Source organism: Triturus cristatus, chromosome 10 (assembly GCF_964204655.1).
Source record: "Triturus cristatus chromosome 10, aTriCri1.1, whole genome shotgun sequence".
NCBI lineage: Eukaryota > Metazoa > Chordata > Amphibia > Caudata > Salamandridae > Triturus > Triturus cristatus.
The window spans coordinates 1,178,785,610-1,178,804,664 of NC_140593.1; positions in this window are offsets into that span (position 1 = coordinate 1,178,785,610).

The following is a 19,055-nucleotide window of genomic DNA, read 5'->3' on the forward strand; positions in this document are numbered from 1 at the left end:
CAAGGGGGCAGGGCAGGAGCAGCAAGCTGCCACAGTGAGAATTGAATGGCATACACACAGACAGCAGTAAGCTTACCTCACAGGGCTGGTGGGCGGGGCTGTGGCAGCACAGAAGACCATGCAAGGCAAGCAGAAGGGTTGCGGAAATTTTGACATTTACGCGCTCTCCGCGGAACGCGAAAATGTAAAATTATCGCAATTTCCGTGAGCGGAACGGAATTTTAGCCCAGGCCTAGCATGAATGGGCCTGGACCACTTAGCAGTGGCCCACGGGGACAGGTGCCCTGCTTGGGGTCCAAAAATATGTTTTCCGGTTGCCTTTCCAAGGCCGTGGGACCACCATGAAAAGGCAGTCGGAAAGGGACATCCTAATCGCAACGGCAGTGCCTGCGCAGGCACAGTCTCCATTGTAGGGATTAGAGTCTGACCACAGTGCTGATGGCCTCCTTGAGCCTGTTGGAGGCGGGAGCCTTGTCACCCGACATCATTCATCGCTCCTACAGCCGGTATTGTAGTCTGGTGGTCAGATACGACAACTTCAGCGAACAGACTCCGGAAACCACTTCTTCCTCCAGCAACGACAGCCAGCCTACCATCGCCGCCTGGACCCAGGTCTCCAATGAAGATAACGGCATGACCATGAAGAGCACTCACTCAGGAGCTCCCATGGACCCCTGCCTGCCGCACTACTTCCTCAGAGCTGCCGTTGCCATAGCACCCGAGCTACAACGCACCATCAATGCCACCTTCAAATCCGGCACATTCCCCAGTGACTGGAAATGCCCAGAAGTCAAGCCCTCCTCAAGAAACCCCTGAAGACCCGACCAACCTCTCTTCTTCCCTTTGCAGCTGACAAACTTCATCGAAGTGAACGCCATTCACGACCCTTCCCAATCCGGATTCTGCAGCAACCACAGCTCTGAGAACACCCTCCTGGCTGCCACAGATGACATCCGCACTCTCCTTGACCATGGCCCTCATCCTACTAGACCTCTCCGCAGCCTTCAACACCGTCTCCCACCCCACTCTCGCAGCCAGACTCCATGATGACAGCATACAGGGAACCGCCCTCGACTGTCTCCGCTCCTTCCTCGATGGCAGAACCCAAAGGATCAGAGTCCCACCCTTCATCTCCAAACCCACAGAGATCAACTGCAGAGTACCCCAAGGATCATCGCTCAGTCCCACGCTCTTCAACATCTACATGGCCCGCTTGCCGCCATCATTAGACAGCATGGACTCAGCAAAGTATCCTACGCCGATGACACCCAGCTCATCCTCTCCCTCATGAAGGAACCAGATGCCACCAGATTCAGCTTCCAGGAAGGAATGAAAGACGCCGCATCCTGGATGATCAGCAGCTGTCTGAAGCACAACTATGAGAAGACAGAAGTCCTCGTCCTCGGACCCAACCCCTCAGCTTGGGATAAAACTTGGTGGTCCACTACCCTTGGCAACCCCCCACCCTCATGGACCACGCCTGGAAACTCAGCATAATACTCAACTCCTCCCTCACCATGACCCACCAGATCAACGCTGTCCCCTCCACCTGCTTCAACACCCTCCACATCCTTCGCAAGACCTTCAAATGGATGCCCCCAAATCCAGAAAGACCCTCACCATAGCTGCCATGGTTTCAGATTGCCATGTGTGACATTTTCAGAATTTTAATGTTATTAATAGTGACATTTGAAGGAGTATGAGTGACACTTTCTCATGAGCAAAATGAAGCAATGAAGATGAGGGAAACATACATATCACAAATTACAACCATTTGTGCAATGAGACACTATACTAGTTCCTTAGTGCACCCCTGCTGCCCTCTGTTGCACGGGGCCAAATGTCTAGTAGGCATTACTGCACTGTGTGAGGTGGACATCAGTGAAGGTTGAATGGGAGCATCTGAAGGCTGTGAAAGGCCTAGTGCTAGGAAGCGCTAATGTGCACACTCCAACTGAGCGACAAAGAGGCGGAAAGGCGTGGATTGAGAGACACTGGGACACAGATACAGTAACACATGTATTTACAGACACTGTGATTTAGATAGACATGGGGGCATAAAGACATGGGCAGACTGTCACTACAACTTAATGCAGACACAGGGTAGAAAGGTACAGGGAACTCACACCAAAAGGTAGGGACACGTTAATGGGGCATAAAGGTATGGGTGGATTGGCACTGACAATTACAAACACAATTCAGAAAGTTAGAAACTGAAACTTTGAGAAACTGAAAAAGACCGAAAACGGGGTAAAAGGCTTAAAAAATTAATTTGGCCTTGAGGGGGTAGTGAAAAGTGATGACATGATGCCAAAATCAACTGCATTGGCCAGGCCCAGTAACACAAGCCGTTTTTTAATCATCACATGAGGCAGCACTCCCAGGCTAATGTTTGAACAAAGTCACCAGTCAATTATGCTACAAAAAGTCAAAGAAAAAATACATTGTTTACTAGCGACACAACCAAACACTTCACAAAGTCAGAGAATAGCAAGTCTTAAAGCAGTCAGAGTTATTGCTTACCTGACTGGAAAGCAGAGTTCCAACTGCTGAAAATATTACAGCTGCCGGAAATGGTTTAGGGAAGGCAGTGGGACAGCCCCTCTCTTACTTACACTCCCTCTGCCGTGTCTCGACCTCTCCTCGGGCCCGACTCTGTCCATGAGGCCTGGTCGGCAGCACCTATCTTGTCATGGTGCTGGGCTGCACTCTCCACGTGGCTCCCTGCCGGCGCTCAACATGCTTCCACTAGTCCCTGCTTCCTGAATCCAGTCGGACCTCACTTCCTTTCAGGACCAGCCAGGGGGTGAGGTCACATGACATTCTCCTGCAGCACTGCAGCCACTAGTACGCTGCACTGCAACCACCGCAGAGGGCAGCAGGCCCCGCCCTGGTGTCTCGGTATTGGGCACACAGGACTAGTGCCTTGGTGGGGGGTTGGTGACATCAGGCCTGGGCTGTGAGTGACTCAGTGACAGCCACGCCACGGGTGGGAATTTCATGCAGCCAGTACGCCTATTAAAATACATTGTTGCAGGCAACGCCCGGGCCAACAAGTTTGCAGGGAGCAGCAGAGCTGGCACAGATGTCACACAGACACGTTGGCACACGTGTTATCAGCCTGGCAATCTGGCATAGCCAGTTTCAGCGCTGGAGCCTGGAACAGCAGAGTGAGACAGTGGTATTAAAATGCGTGACAATGCATTTCACTGCGGTAATACGGAACACCGCACTGAAATGACACTGAGTCACGCCTGATGCTTGATACTTGGCAGGCCTGCATCACTCACACACTCATAACAAGCAGACTGGACTACAGAAATGCCCTCTACGCTGAAATCAACAAAACCCTGCCACGCATATACCAAACCATCCAGAACACTGAGGCCAGACTCGTCCTCGGCATCCCACGACATGATCACATCACCCAACATCTGCAAGACCTCCTTTGGCTCCCTGCCGAGAAGAGAGTAACTTTCAAGCTACTCACCCATGCCTACAAATCCCTCCACAACACCAGACCCAAATATCTCAACGAAAGAGTCTCCTTCCATGTACCCAAGAGAAACCTCCACTCCGCTGACCTCGCCCTAGCAGAAACTCCACGCATCCGCAGAACCAGAGCGGGTGGAAGAGCCTTCTCCTATGTCATGGAAAAGGCCTGGAACAAACTCCCGGTCAACATCAGATGCTCCCTCACTCTACACACCTGTAGGAAGAGCCTCAAGACCTGGCTCTTCAGCTGACTTGGAGCTGCACCGCTACACCCCCAAGGCTATGAGGACCTCACAGGTGAGTAGCGTGCTTCACAATTCCCGGATTGATTTATTGATTGACCATGGCCTGGATGTCTGCCCGACATCAAAATGAGGGCCATTGTAGACAAAAAGGAGGTAGCAGGGGCATGCGCACAGGCATCAGAGGGCAGGAGAAGGAGAGTAGAGGCAGTAAGCTAAGCACAGAAGCTAAGCAATGATGTGGCATAGAATCGGGAAAAAGAGGGCAGGAGGAGTGGGCAGGGACATCAAGCTAAATCGAGGGCCGTGGCAGCACATCAGACCATGCAGGACAGGAGGGAGGGGACTGGTGTATGGACTCAGACAACAGAGGGTAGGAAGGAAGTAGATGGGGCAGCAAGCAGAATTGTTCAGGGCAGGCAGGGAAGGCAGTGGCAGAACAACAGCCACACAAGGCTTCCATGAGGGAGCAGGGCCATGGACTTGGAGAATGGATGTAAAGGAGTAGGGGGGAAGGAGCAGCAAGCTTGGGCGAGGGAAGCCCAATGCCAGGCCCTGCATCCAACCCCCCTGCGCATTGCGATGGGCATCTTATTTAACATTTAAAAAACCCTGGAAATTTACTGAAAAAAACAAAGGGTACAGTGACGTTATTGCTAGGAAATGGAATTAAAAAAACCTTGGAACTCCACTGAAAAAAAACAAAGGTTACTGAGAAGTTATAGTTAGGCTCAGATTTCACTCTTATAAAACCAGTAAAATTCAGCAGTCATAGTAAACTGAGCTAACAATTACTTATGCCCCCAATGCACTGCTTATGACCTCATATATTACATCACTCATGACATCGCTGATGATATCTCAAATGACATCATTGATAAGGGTGGGCGTAGTGGGCGTAGTGGGGCTACGTGAAGCAGCACGTAGTGTGCCCAAATCTACGCACACTACGCGCTTCGCGTAGCCCCACTACGTGCCACCCACCTCCCGCCCGCCCTCCTTTTAAATAATATCAGCAATGTAAAGTAAATTAAAGTAAAGCGACTTACCGTAAGCGCGGCGTCTCCGGGGCTCCCTCTTCTTCGTTTCTAATTTCTTCTGACAAACGCGCATGCGCGGACGCCCGCGCATGCGCATTTCTCGCAAGAAATGCACATGCGCGGGTGTCCGCGCATGCGCATTTGCCAGAAGAAACAGAAAGAGGGAGCCCCGGAGACGCCGCGCTTACGGTAAGTCGCTTTACTTTAATTTATTTTTCATTGCTGATATTATTAAAAGGAGGGCAGGCGGGAGGTGGGTGGCGGGTGGCAAGCAGCTACGCTTCGCCCTCGGCGTGTGCGTAGCGCTGCCCTGCTTCGCCTACTTCGGAAAGTGCGAAGCAGGCAGCGCTACGTACACTACGTGGGCGAAGCGTAGTGCTACGCCCGGGGTTAATCATTGATGAGTGTTTTATAAATGTTTATGAGTGTTAAACCTATTTACTAAGGTACTACAAAAGGAAAATTGCAATACTTTGTGTACTACTAATGAGTGATACTATTTCTAACATATTATGGGAGGACCTGTGTGACTGTGTGTATCTGTGTGTGAGTGGATGTCTGAGTGACTGTACAGGTGTGTGAGTGGGTGTGTGAGTGGCTGTATAGGTGAATAAATGGGTGTGTGAGTACCTGTATGGGTGAATGATTGATGTGTGTGTAACTGTATGGGTGTGGGAGTGGTTGTGTGACTGGCTGTTTTGGTGAGTGAGTTGGTGTGTGAGTTGCTGTATGGGTAGGTGATAGACTGTATGAGTGGCTGTATGGATGAGTGTGTGTGTGTGTGTGAGTGAGTGGCACTGCAGATGAGAAGGTGGGTGTGAGAGTGTCTGTATTGGTGAGTGAGTAGGTCTATGAGGGGCTGTATGGGTGGGTGAGTGGCTGTGTGAGTGATTGTATAGGTCTGTGAGTGCATATGTGAGTGGCCATATCAGTGACTAAGTGGCTATATAAGTGGCTGTATAGTTGACTGAGTGGCTGTTTTAGTGGGTGTTTGGTTAACTGATTAGTTGAGGGAGATGCTGTATTGTAGAGTGAGTGTCTGTATGGGTGAGTGAGTACACGTGTGAGTGTTTGTATGGGTGTGTGAGTGGGTGTTTGAGTGGTTGTGTGGGTGAGTGAATGGCTCTGTTGAAAGGCTGTATGGCTGAGAGACTGGGTATGTGAGTGCTGGTATGGGTGAATAATTAGGGGTGTGAGTAGCTATATGGGTGATTGAGTGGGTGAGTGAGTGGCTGTGTGAGTTAGTATATGGGAAGTGATTGGTATGTGAGTGGCTGTATGAGTGGGTGTATGAGTGGCACTATGGATCAGTGACTGGGTATGTGGGTGAGTGTATGGGTGTGTGAGTGCATGTATATGTGATTGTTTGGGTTTGTGAGTGGATGTGTGAGTGGTTCTGACCATGATGCCATCAGTAGTTCACTGACAAAATATCACCTCTGTAAGTATTGCCATACCAAAATATTGTCATCCTATATCTATAACGTAAATGACAAAAATATAGGATAAAAAATATTGTTGTCATTAATATCATTGTACAAGTTTCTTTAACCCCTTCGCTACTAGGCCTTTTCCCCTCCTGTGCTAAGCCTTTTTTGGGCTATTTGGGGTAGTGCGCGCTTAGGCCCCTGTAACTTTTTGACCACATTAGGTATCCACGCCAAATTTGCGTCCTTTTCTTCCAACATCTTGGGGATTCTAAAGGTACCCAGGGTTTGTGGATTCTCCTAGAGGGTTCCCAGAAATTAGTCAAAATACAGCAAAATTTTGTTTTTTTTGTGAAAAATGGGAAAAACGAGCTGCAAATGAAAGCTTCTGGGTTTTTCTCTGCAAATGGTATCAAAAAAGGGTTTGTGGGGCTGAAATCACCATTTCTCCAGCTTTTAGGGAATGACAGAATTTTGTCAGAAAACCATAATTTTTTACACAGTTTTGGCATTTTTCTGGAACATACCCTATTTTTGCTATTTTTTGTGCTTTCAACCTCCTTCCAGTTAATGGTAGAAATGGGTACAAAAACAATAATGGGTCCTGGAAAGCTATACATTTTTGAAAAGTAGACAAAATTCTGAATTCAGGTAATTTGTGTAGATCCATCAAGGTTTCTTTATAGAAACTACCAGTTAAATGTAGCAAACGTTCTGAGGCGAAATCAACATTGCCTATCAAAAAAATGTTTGGGCCCTTGCCTGCCGCGGGTACTTGGGCCTCCCACACAAGTGAGGCACCATTTTTACCGGGGGACCTGGGGGAACGCTGGGTGCTGCAAAATTTGTGTGAGCCCGGTGATGCCACAACTTTCCCACACCAAAATGTGTGAAAAAAGTGATTTTTTCAGCTAAAATTGAGGTTTGCAGGGGATTCTGGGTAAGGAAACGTTGGGGGATCCCCGCAAGCCATACCTCCCTGGAAGCCGCCGGGTGTCTAGTTTTCAGAAATGTATGGGTTTGGTAGGTTTCCCTAGATGGCCACTGAGCATCGGGACAAAAACACAAGTGACCCCCCTTGCACAACCAGGTGGTTTTGCGATAGGCCATTTTGATGTCACCTCACTACGTTTTGGGCCCTTGCCTGATGCGGGTACTTGGGCCTCCCATACAAGTGAGGCACCATTTTTACCGGGAGACCTGGGGGAACATTGGGTGGTGGAAAATTTTTGTAAGCCCGGTGATGCCACAACTTTCCCACACAAAAATGTGTGAAAAAAGTGATTTTTTCAGCTAAAATTGAGGTTTGCAGGGGATTCTGGGTGAGGAAACGTTGGGGGATCCACGCAAGCCATACCTCCCTGGAAGCCACAGGGTGTCTAGTTTTCAGAAATGTATGGGTTTGGTAGGTTTCCCTAGATGGCCGCCGAGCACCGGGCCAAAAACCCAAGTGACCCCCCTTGCAAAACCAGGTGTTTTTCTGATAGGCCATTTTGATGTCATCTCACTATGTTTTGGGCCCTTGCCTGCCGCGGGTACTTGGGCCTCCCACACAAGTGAGGCACCATTTTTACCGGGAGACCTGGGGGAACGCTGGGTGGTGCAAAATTTGTGTAAGCCCGGTGATGCCACAACTTTCCCACACAAAAATGTGTGAAAAAAGTGATTTTTTCAGCTAAAATTGAGGTTTGCAGGGGATTCTGGGTAAGGAAACATTGGGGGATCCATGCAAGCTATACCTCCCTGGAAGCCGCCAGGTGTCTAGTTTTCAGAAATGTATGGGTTTGGTAAGTTTCCCTAGATGGCCGCCGAGCACCGGGCCAAAAACCCAAGTGACCCCCCTTGCAAAACCAGGTGGTTTTGCGATAGGCCATTTTGATGTCGCCTCACTACGTTTTGGGCCCTTGCCTGCCGCGGGTACTTGGGCCTCCCACACAAGTGAGGCACCATTTTTACCGGGAGACCTGGGGGAACGCTGGGTGCTGCAAAATTTGTGTGAGCCCGGTGATGCCACAACTTTCCCACACCAAAATGTGTGAAAAAAGTGATTTTTTCAGCTAAAATTGAGGTTTGCAGGGGATTCTGGGTAAGGAAACGTTGGGGGATCCATGCAAGCCATACCTCCCTGGAAGCCCCCGGGTGTCTAGTTTTCAGAAATGTGTTGGTTTGGTAGGTTTCCCTATGTGCCGGCTGCACTAGGGTCCGAAATCCACAGGTAGGCATATTGCTAAAAACAACTCTGTGCCCAGTTGGCTTTCTGCCACCCGGGGGGGCATCGGGGGGGAGGGGGTTGCCCCGATATGCCCCCAAGGGGGGCAGAAACACTGTGGCTATTTTTTGGGGGGTGGGGGCATTGGTATGCCCATTCTGGGCAGCCCCCACCCCCACACATAAAAAAGCCAGCGTAATCATTGGCGTCTAGTGGGCTTTTTGCCCCCCAAGGAGGGCAGATTGAGGACTACTGCCCCATCAGCCCCCCCGGGGGGCAGAAGGTCCACTAGATGCCAGGGATTTTCTTGGGCAAATTTTAATTAGGGTGGGGGCTGTTCAAAACGGGCATGCCAATACCCCCACCCTAATTAAAATTTGCCTAAAGAAATCCCTGGTGTCTAGTGGGCTTTTTGCCCCCCGGAGGGGCAGACAGGGGACTACAGCCCCATCTGTCACCCAGGGGGCAGGAAGGCTGTAATTGTTTCTGGGAGGGGGTGGGGGCATGGGCATGCCAGTTTTGGGCAACCCCCACCCCAATTCAAATTTTCCCCAAAACACTCCCTGGCGTCTACTGGGCTTTTTGCCCCCCCGGTGGGGCAGATTGGGGGATAATGCCCCCATCTGCCCCCCAGGGGAGGCAGAAAGACCACTAGGCGCCAGAGAGTTTTTTTGGGTAAATTTTAATTAGGGTGGGTGTTGCCCAAAACGGGCATGCCAATGCCCCATCCTAATTAAAATTTGCCCCGAAAAATCCCTGGCGTCTAGTGGGCTTTTTGCCCCCCAGGGGGGCAGATTGGGGGCTCCTGCCCCATCAGCCCCCCCGGGGGGCAGAAGGTCCACTAGATGCCAGGGATTTTCTTGGGCAAATATTTAATTAGGGTGGGGCTGTTCAAAACGGGCATGCCAATGCCCCCACCCTAATTAAAATTTGCCTAAAGAAATCCCTGGTGTCTAGTGGGCTTTTTGCCCCCCGGAGGGGCAGACAGGGGACTACTGCCTTATTTCCCTCCTGAGGCGACAAGCCGGGAGGTCTCCTCATGCTCTCTTGCCTAGAACTCTTTTAACTTTAGGCCGATCTCTTATTTGTTTAAGTTGAGTTCGTTTTAACTGCACTGTGTGATTAGCATTTGGCAGCTTTGGGGGCTTAGCGCTTGTTGTTTTAATCTCCCCTGGAGATTCCACCGCTTGTGCCTCACCTCCTCATCCAGTCGCTCCCGGGCAGCTCTCAGCTGAATATTGACGCTGAGAGCTTGCCGACGGTGAGGCGATTGTGGCTTTGGCGGCCTTATTGGGGGAATCGTAGTGCGAGGACGCGCTCTAGTTTTTCTATTTAAGGGGATGACGTCTCCTTCGCGCAGCGGACGCGCATCGCGGACGGGCCGGACTCACGCCGGAGTCATGCCAGAGTCCTGCCCGTCTGCGCCCGTCAGCGCTATGGAGGCGCCAGGCACCAGGGATACTGCTCGGCATCTAGTATCTCTAGTCCTTCCCCGAGTGTATTCCCTGAGTGCCCTTAAATCCCTGAGACCCCCCCAGCAAGATTGCCATCATACACTCACGCCTGACCAATTGCGCCATAATTTTACCTGTAACTGCCTTAAAGGGTCCATATCAGCTCTGCCGGAGCCTGTTACCAACCTCTTACCGATTAATAGGACGCAAAAACCCCCACTCTCGAAAGAACTTGGCTTCCTCATCAACACTCGCTCCCTGGTCAAAAACAACTTAGCGTTTAGGGACTTTGTGTCCCAAAGGCAACCCTCCTGGGTATTTGTAACAGAAACGTGGGGCTCTGATTCTTCAGGCCCTGACCTGCTTAATGCTCTCCCTGATGGCTATACTATGGTCAGACAGGACAGAGAGGGCCGAAAAGGGGGCGGAATTGGCATCATCTATAAGACCGCCTTCTCCTGTCGTATGGAGTCTCTCCCCTCTCCTAATAATTCCTTTCAGGCCATGTTTTTCTCTCTCAGTTCCTCCCCCTCTGAAAATTTTTCCGGGGTTCTTATTTATAGACCTCCAGGCCCTAGATCCATGTTTGGCTCTGACCTCTTGGATGTCATAGAGCCCTTTTTAAACAGGCCTTCCCTTACTAATCTTGGGGATTTTAATTTCCATTTGGAAAGTAACAACTCTAACGAGACTTTATCCCTTGTGGAGTCATTGGCCCCTTTTAACCTCCTTCAAAAGGTTTCGTTTTCCACTCATATTGCGGGTCACACGCTAGACGGTGTATTTACGAATGATCCCAGGCTGGAATTAGGGCCTCCCCTCCCTCTTTCCTGGTCTGACCACTTTGCGGTCTCCATGGAATTCACTCCCTGTGCCTCGTCAGCTTTTAGGGGAGTCTCAGACTGTTGGCTGCAGAAGAGGAACTTCCGTGGCCTAACTGATCTTTCCCTTAGCCCTTTCATCGCCAAATTTAACCCTCCCCCCACACAGGACATTGATCTCTCAGCAAAGGAGCTCGCTAGCACCATCGCAATGGCAGTGGATATCCTGGCCCCTCTTAAATCGGTATATTCTGCCAGGAAACGCCCCTCAGCACCCTGGTACTCCGACTCCTTGAGAATTCAGAGACAGGCCTGTAGGAGACAGGAGAGGCTCTGGAGATCTCAGCCTGACTCTGAAGGCCGGCTCAATCATAAAATTCTCCTCAAAAACTATAAAGCGGCGGTTCTAGCCGAAAAACAATCATATTTCTCCAATCTCACATCTTCCCTTTCCTCCTCTGGTGAGTTGTTTAAAATTGTGGAAACCCTATCCTCTCTTCATCATCCTGACCCCATAGTCCCTTCACAAGCCTTCTGTGATCAGATTTCTTCTTTTTTTCATACCAAAATACTCAACATTTACTCAGCTCTACAAGTGGACAATCTCACTAATCTCTATTCTCCCGATCTTGTGAACACGCCCCCTCCCTGTGAAACCTTTTCCAGTTTTCCTCTTCTTTCGGTTCCTGACTTCGAGAAACTGCTGGATTCCCTTAGATCAGGCTCTCCCCTTGATCCTTGTCCGCTTAAGATTCTAAAAAATTGTAGGGCCACCTTAATTCCTCCCATATTGGTGGTTATGAATAGGGCTATCTCCAGCGGTACCTTCCCTGCCTCCTGGAAAACCGCAATCGTGAAGCCTCTCTTAAAAAAGGCCACTCTGGACCCTGGGACTTTAAAGAACTTTCGTCCTATCTCCCTCCTCCCTGCCCCCGCTAAGATGCTGGAGGCTCACATGAATTTCCATCTCAGCTCCTTTCTTGAGAAAACCGGCCTGCTCGACCCTTCCCAGCATGGCTTCAGAAAGGAGCATAGTACTGAATCAGCCCTCACAGTAATGGTTAATAACATCCGTGCCAGGGTCGATAGGGGTCAGACTACTCTTCTGATCCTGCTCGACCTTACAGCCGCATTCGACACTCTGTCCCCCCCCATCTTGGTCTCCCGACTAGGTGAGATGGGGGTGGAGGGGCCGGCACTCAGTCTCCTCACCTCCTTTCTTAACAACAGGGAGCAAAAGGTAAAGTTGGGCGACTTCCTCTCCACTGCCAAGCCATTGCACTGTGGGGTCCCTCAGGGCTCCTCTCTGAGCCCTACTCTTTTCAACGTTTATGTGGCCCCCCTTGCTAGACTTGTTAGATCCTTTGGATTGGAAGTCCTTTCCTATGCCGACGATACCCAAATTATGGTATCACTATCTCAATCGGTCGGCTCCACTGCCCTCAACTTTAAGAACTGCATGGGAGCTGTGGCAGGCTGGATGACATCAAACTTTTTAAAGCTGAACGGGGAGAAGACTGAAATCCTTGTCTTTGGGGGAAACAAAGAGGTCTGGTCATCCGACTGGTGGCCGCCGGCCTTGGGAGTCTGTCCACAATCCTCGACTGTTGCCCGAAATTTGGGAGTCCTATTTGACACCTCGCTGACTTTCGACAAGCAAGTGAACAGGACGGTCTCCACTTGTTGTGGGGTGCTGAGGGTGTTGAGAAAGCTCACTCATTACATTTCCCCCGACGCCCGGAAACAAGTCTCGGTCGCCCTTCTCTCTTCACGCCTTGACTATTGTAATGCCCTCTACTTTGGGATGAGCAACAACCTGGTCCATCGGCTGCAAGTCGTTCAGAACGCGGCAGCAAGGTTTGTTGTTAACGCCCCCAGACGCTCTTCTGGGACTGCCATTAGGAAACATCTTCATTGGCTCCCTGTTCAAGCCAGGATAAAATTCAAAATCCTGACCATCATCTACCGGGCTCTTCATGATGCAGGTGCAGAGGGCATTAGGTCTCTGGTGTCCTATTACATCCCAGGTAGAGCCCTTCGATCTTCCAGTATGAAGCTGCTCACGGTCCCCCGTTTTGCCAAAGCAAGGTGGGGAGGCAGGGCCTTTTTTGCCCTTGCCCCTAGACTCTGGAATGAACTTCCCCCTGATCTGAGGAGTCAGGATTCCCTCTCTCTGTTTCGTCGTGCTCTTAAAACCTTTCTCTTCTCTGAATCCTATCCCTAAATCTCTCTTGGTTCTCTCTCTTCAGATGTGGCTGATTGTTGTTTTCCATCTCTTGCGCCTTGACGCCTTCGGGCAAAGTAGCGCATTATAAATTACCGTTCAATCAATCAATCTGCCCCATCTGTCACCCGGGGGGGCAGGAAGGCTGTACTTTTTTCGGGTAGGGGGTGGGGGCATGGGCATGCCAGTTTTGGGCAACCCCCACCCCAATTCAAATTTTCCCCAAAACACTCCCTGGCGTCTAGTGGGCTATTTGCCCCCCCCCGGTGGGGCAGATTGGGGGCTAATGCCCCCATCTGCCCCCCAGGGGAGGAGTAAGTCCACTAGGCGCCAGAGAGTTTTTTTGGGTAAATTTTAATTAGGGTGGGGGTTGCCCAAAACGGGCATGCCAATGCCCTCACCCTAATTAAAATTTACCCCGAAAAATCCCTGGCGTCTAGTGGGCTTTTTGCCCCCCAGGGGGGCAGATTGGGGGCTACTGCCCCATCTGTCCCCCACAGGGGACAGGAAGGCTGTAACTTTTGCAGGGAGGGGGTGGGGGCATGGGCATGTCAGTTTTGGGCAACCCCCAACCTAATAAAAATTTGTCCCAAAATAATCCCTGGCGTCTAGTGGGCTTTTTACCCCCCCAACAGGGCAGATTGGGGGCTGATGCCCCAATCTGCCCCCCAGGGGAGGTAGAAAATCCACTAGACGCCAGGGGGTTTTTGGGGCAAATTTTAATTAGGGTGGGGGCTGCCCAAAATGGGCATGCCAATGCCCCCACACTAATTAAATTTTGCCCAAAAAAATCCCTGGCATCTAATGGGCTTTTTGCCCCCCAGGGGGGCAGATTGGGGGCTACTGCCCCATCTGTCCCCCACAGGGGACAGGAAGGCTGTAACTTTTGCAGGGAGGGGGTGGGGGCATGGGCATGTCAGTTTTGGGCAACCCCCAACCTAATAAAAATTTGTCCCAAAATAATCCCTGGCGTCTAGTGGGCTTTTTACCCCCCCCAACAGGGCAGATTGGGGGCTAATGCCCCAATCTGCCCCCCAGGGGAGGTAGAAAATCCACTAGACGCCAGGGAGTTTTTGGGGCAAATTTTAATTAGGGTGGGGGCTGCCCAAAACGGGCATGCCAATGCCCCCACACTAATTAAATTTTGCCCAAAAAAATCCCTGGCATCTAATGGGCTTTTTGCCACCCGGGGGGCAGATTGGGGGCTACTGCCCCATCTGTCCCCCACGGGGGGCAGAAAGGCTGTAATTTATGCAGGGAGGGGGTGGGGGCCTGAGCATGTCCGTTTTCGGCAACCACCAACCTAATTCAAATTTGCCCCAAAATAATCCCTTGCATCTAGTGGGCTTTTTGCCCCCCTGGCAGGGCAGATTGGGGGCTGACACCCCCATCTGCCCCCCAGGGGAGGCAGAAAGTCCACTAGATGCCAGGGAGTTTTTGGGCCAAATTGTAATTAGGGTGGGGGCTGCCTGAAACGGGTATGCCAATGCCCCCACCCTAATTAAAATTTGCCCCAAAAAAATCCCTGGCGTCCAGTGGGTGTTTTGCCCCCCGGGGTGGTAGACTAGGGGCTACTGTCCCATCTGCCCCCCAGGGGGGCAGGAAGGCTGTAATTTTGGTAGGGGCATGGGCATGTCCTTTTTGGGACCCTCCACCCTAATACAAATTTGCCCCCCAAAAATCCCTGGCCTCTAGTGGGCTTTTTGCCCCCCCGGTGGGGCAGATTGGCGGCTAAGGCCCACTTCTTCCCCGGGGGGGGGGGTAGAAAGTCCATTAGATGCCAGGGAGGTTATTGGGCAAATTTTTATTAGGTTGGGTGCTGCCCAAAACGGGCATGCCAATGTCCCCACCCTAATAAAAATTTGCCAAAAAAATCCCTGGCATCTAGTGGGCTTTTTGCCCCCCTGGGGGGCAGATTGGGGGCTACTGCCCCATCTGCCCCCCAGGGGAGCAGGAATGCTGTTATTTTTGCGGGGGTTGGGGGTGGGGGCATGGGCATGCCCGTTTTGGGAGCCCCCACCCTAATTCAAATTTGCCCCAAAAAAACTCCCTGGCGTCTATTGGGCTTTTTGCCCCCCTGGCATGGCAGATTGGGGGCTAATGCCCCCATCTGCCCACAGGGGGGGCAGAAAGTCCACTAGACGCCAAGGAGTTTTTGGGCAAATTTTATTTAGGGTGGGGGCTGCCCAAAACGGGCAGGCCAATGCCCCCACACTAATTAAAATTTGCCTAAAAAATCCCTGGTGTCTACTGGGCTTTTTGCCCCCCCCGGGGGGGCAGATTTGGGGCTAATGCCCCCATCTGCCCTCCAGGGGGGGCAGAAAGGCTGTCATTTTTGCGGACGGTGGGTGGGGGCATGGGCATGCCCATATTGGGCAGCCCCCACCCCAATTTACATGAAAAAATAAATCCCTGGTGTCTAGTGGGCTTTTTGCCCCCCCGGGGGGGCAGATTTTGGGCTAATGCCCCCATCTGCCTTCCAGGGGGGGCAGAAAGGCAGTCATTTTTGCGGAGGGTGGGTGGGGGCATGGGCATGCCCATATTGGGCAGCCCCCACCCCAATTTACATGAAAAAATAAATCCCTGGTGTCTAGTGGGCTTTTTGCCCCTCCGGGGGGGCAGATTGGGGGCTACTGCCCCCATCTGCCCCCCAGGGGGGACAAAAAGACTAAATGGCACTAAAAATATTTTGGGGGAGCAAAAGCCCTTGCCTAAGGGGCCGCTCCCCCCTCCCTGGTGTCTAGTGGGTGGATCCCTGCTTGGGGATCGCCCTCCTGGGGCGATCCCCAAGCAGGGATCCACTGGGTACCATTGGAAAGGGGAGATTCTCCCCTTTCCAATGATACCTCTCCCATCTTTCTATGTGCCCGGGGGGCTGAGATAGCCCCCTGAGCACATACAAAGTGAAACTGAAATGAGCCTAAAGGCTCATTTCAGTTTCGGTTTCTATGCAATGAAGACAGCGCGACGTGCGCGCTGATCTTCATTGCACAGAAACCAGGGAGGGGGCCTCGGGAGCTGGGGAAGCTCTTCCCCAGCTCCCAAGGTCAAAGCCATGAAATAGAAATCCCTCTGCTATCTGCAGCAGAGGGATTTCGTGCCCCGGGCCTCATGACGGAATGGTTCCGTCATGAGCACAGGGGCACCGATGCTCATGACGGAACCATTCTGTCATGAGCATCGAAGGGGTTAAATATATATAACTATAAATAGTAAACATTAAGGGCCTCATTTATGAGGCCTCTTGTGCTGCTGGAACACCACTTTCTGTGACATTCCGTGGTGCAGGAGCCTGCTCCATATTTACGAGGCAGCACTAAGGCAGTTTTTTGGGGGCTTAATTCTGCCTCATAAATATTATTCCCTTTAATGGAATTTTCTGCGTTAAATGGCTGTGCAATGGGTGTTGCTGGGGCTATTCCCAGCAACATCATTGGCTTTTGACACTGTCCCAGATTTATGAGAAATTGTAAATGTGAGCCAAAAACTTACTGGGAGGCGTAAGGCAGGCACAACGATAAGAAATATCTTTATTTCTCGTTGTTTTTCCTTTTTCTATGTGTGCTGCTTCTGCAGCACTCATAGAAAGAGGAAAAAGCCTCTTGTGATTATTTTTTAGCAGGGAGGTTTTCTTCCCGGCACAAAACTAATCATCCCTGCAACGCACAATGGTGCAAAGGTGCGTGTGTTGGCGCAAGGCAGCCCATTGTGCACCGGCACAGGGGAAAAGGACAGGAATGAGCCGTATCTCATAGATCCGGAGCATTCCTGCCCTTTTCTTTGCCGTAGGGCAGCACTGCAGGCCCTACATATATTCAGAAGTAACACTAATATAATAGAAATTAAATGTATTTAATTATTTTTCAAATAAATGCACATTATATACTCATTGAAAAAAATTAAAACACACATATATATATATTAATATATATATTTAGTTACATATAGATAGTTAAACATATTAAACTAATATTTTCAATTTATATTTTTAATTAAAAATGTATTTTAAATGTAATAATTTAAGAAATATATGTGTGTATATATGTATAAAACTTAATATACTAATTTAATTATAATTAAAAAAGTAGATAACATATAAAGCTATCAATTTAGTAAAAAATATATTGAATATTAGAAACAATATTCATGATAAATATTGTATTTTTACATACACAAAAACATAACAATTGAGGACTGCGTATGCAACCATGTTACCTCTGGCAGTGGGGAAAATTTCTGTTATGTAGTTTTTAGATGCATGGCTATCACAGGTGGAAGGCTACTTTACAGAGCATGAATATTGATGAAGATGATGGTTGCATGTTGTGTGTAGTGTCAGATATGTGTACATAGCAAAAAGTTTTCAGAAAATCTCTGTTAGCAGAAGAGGATTCTCTCATCAAACGCTGTACAGAGAATGGCTGAATTGGGTGGGGTCCTCCAACTGTTACAATGGGAAATGTTATGAACCAATCAAATGCTTTTCTTTAAGGTCACATGGCAATCACGCACCGAGCTCGTAAGGAGGCCGCACCCGACGCGATTTTGAGAAAATAATACCATAATATAAGTTTATTACAGTTAGAAATATCTAAATGTTTAAAATATTTTAGATTATCGCTTGTTTTCATATACGCTTTAAACTTATATAGATATAGTTTTGAGATGAAAAACAAATGAGGGAATGGCGTTCCCGGCGTGACACCATATGTCTATGACGTAACACAGGGCCTGGCAGCGTGCACTCGTCACATATGCAACGTGCAGCGGGTGTGACCCCATACGTACATGACGTACCCGTCGGATACCAAAGTAGCAGCTGGCGCGACCACATATGTATATGATGTTATGCGGGACGCGGTGTCACGAACCTGTCGGATACGAAATGCGCATGCTTTACGAGTTTAGCAATATGGGGGATAGGATTTGCGTGCTGATGGAGCTTGGTACACTACCGGTACAGGACTTCAGTTTTCTAAAAAAAAAAAACGATATACATACTTTTTTCGAAGATATAAAAAATGCCATATTTTTCAAATTAAAAAAAGGATAATAGAGTTCCAAAATATTACAAAAAAAATAGAAAAAAGACAGGTTTTATAAATATTAAAATATTAAATTAACATTTAAAAAACCTTTGAAACTCACTGAAAAAACCCTAGGTTTTACAGACGTTATAGTTAGGAATTAGCATTTAAAAAACCTTAGAAATTCACTGACGTTATAGTTAGTTGGACATTTGACTCATATAAAACCAGAGAAATTTGCCCGTTATAGTTAATTGAGCTAACTATAACTTGCGCGCTCGCACTGCACTGGTGATGACGTCACATATTACATCACTCATGACATGGTCAGTGACATCACTGATGACATCACTGATGACATCTCAAATGACATCACTGATGACATCATCCACCTGATAATGTGATGCACATACTAATGGCCTAATATAAACTTTGATACACGCACTCTAAAATACAGACTACTATTTTTGAAACCATACACACAACAATGCCAGATACTATATACCACCCACTATTTCCTAGGTCTACACTCACATCCACTCACTTATACATGCAGTTACTCATCAATACAGTACTATAATTTGCACTCATACACCTATACATACAGTCACAGTCTGCCACTCATCCATAGAGTTACTCACACACCTAGTCAGTCATGCAAAGAATCAATCACATACCCATTTACTCATGTATACAGTTATACACACCAGCTGCATTATTTATACACTCACCACATCACTTATTTATGCAGATACTAACACATACTTACTGTCTTATACAATCACTGATACAAGCAGACACTCTTTTATACACCCACTCTACTCTAACACTCACATATACTGCCCTAAAACATATGTAGTTACTCACACATATACCAGCGAGTGATTCATTCACTCACCAACACACCCATACACACACTAACTCACCCATACAGCCCTTCCCAGATGTACTTTTGAATCCATACAACCAGTGAATCTCCCCCTCAGACATGTATGCACAGAGTCACACACACTCCCACCAACCCACACAGACACTCAGGCATTCTTCCGCAAAAATATCGCTCCTGAAAGCCGATATTTGACAGGATATTCTGCCCTCGGCACTCAGCATCAATTT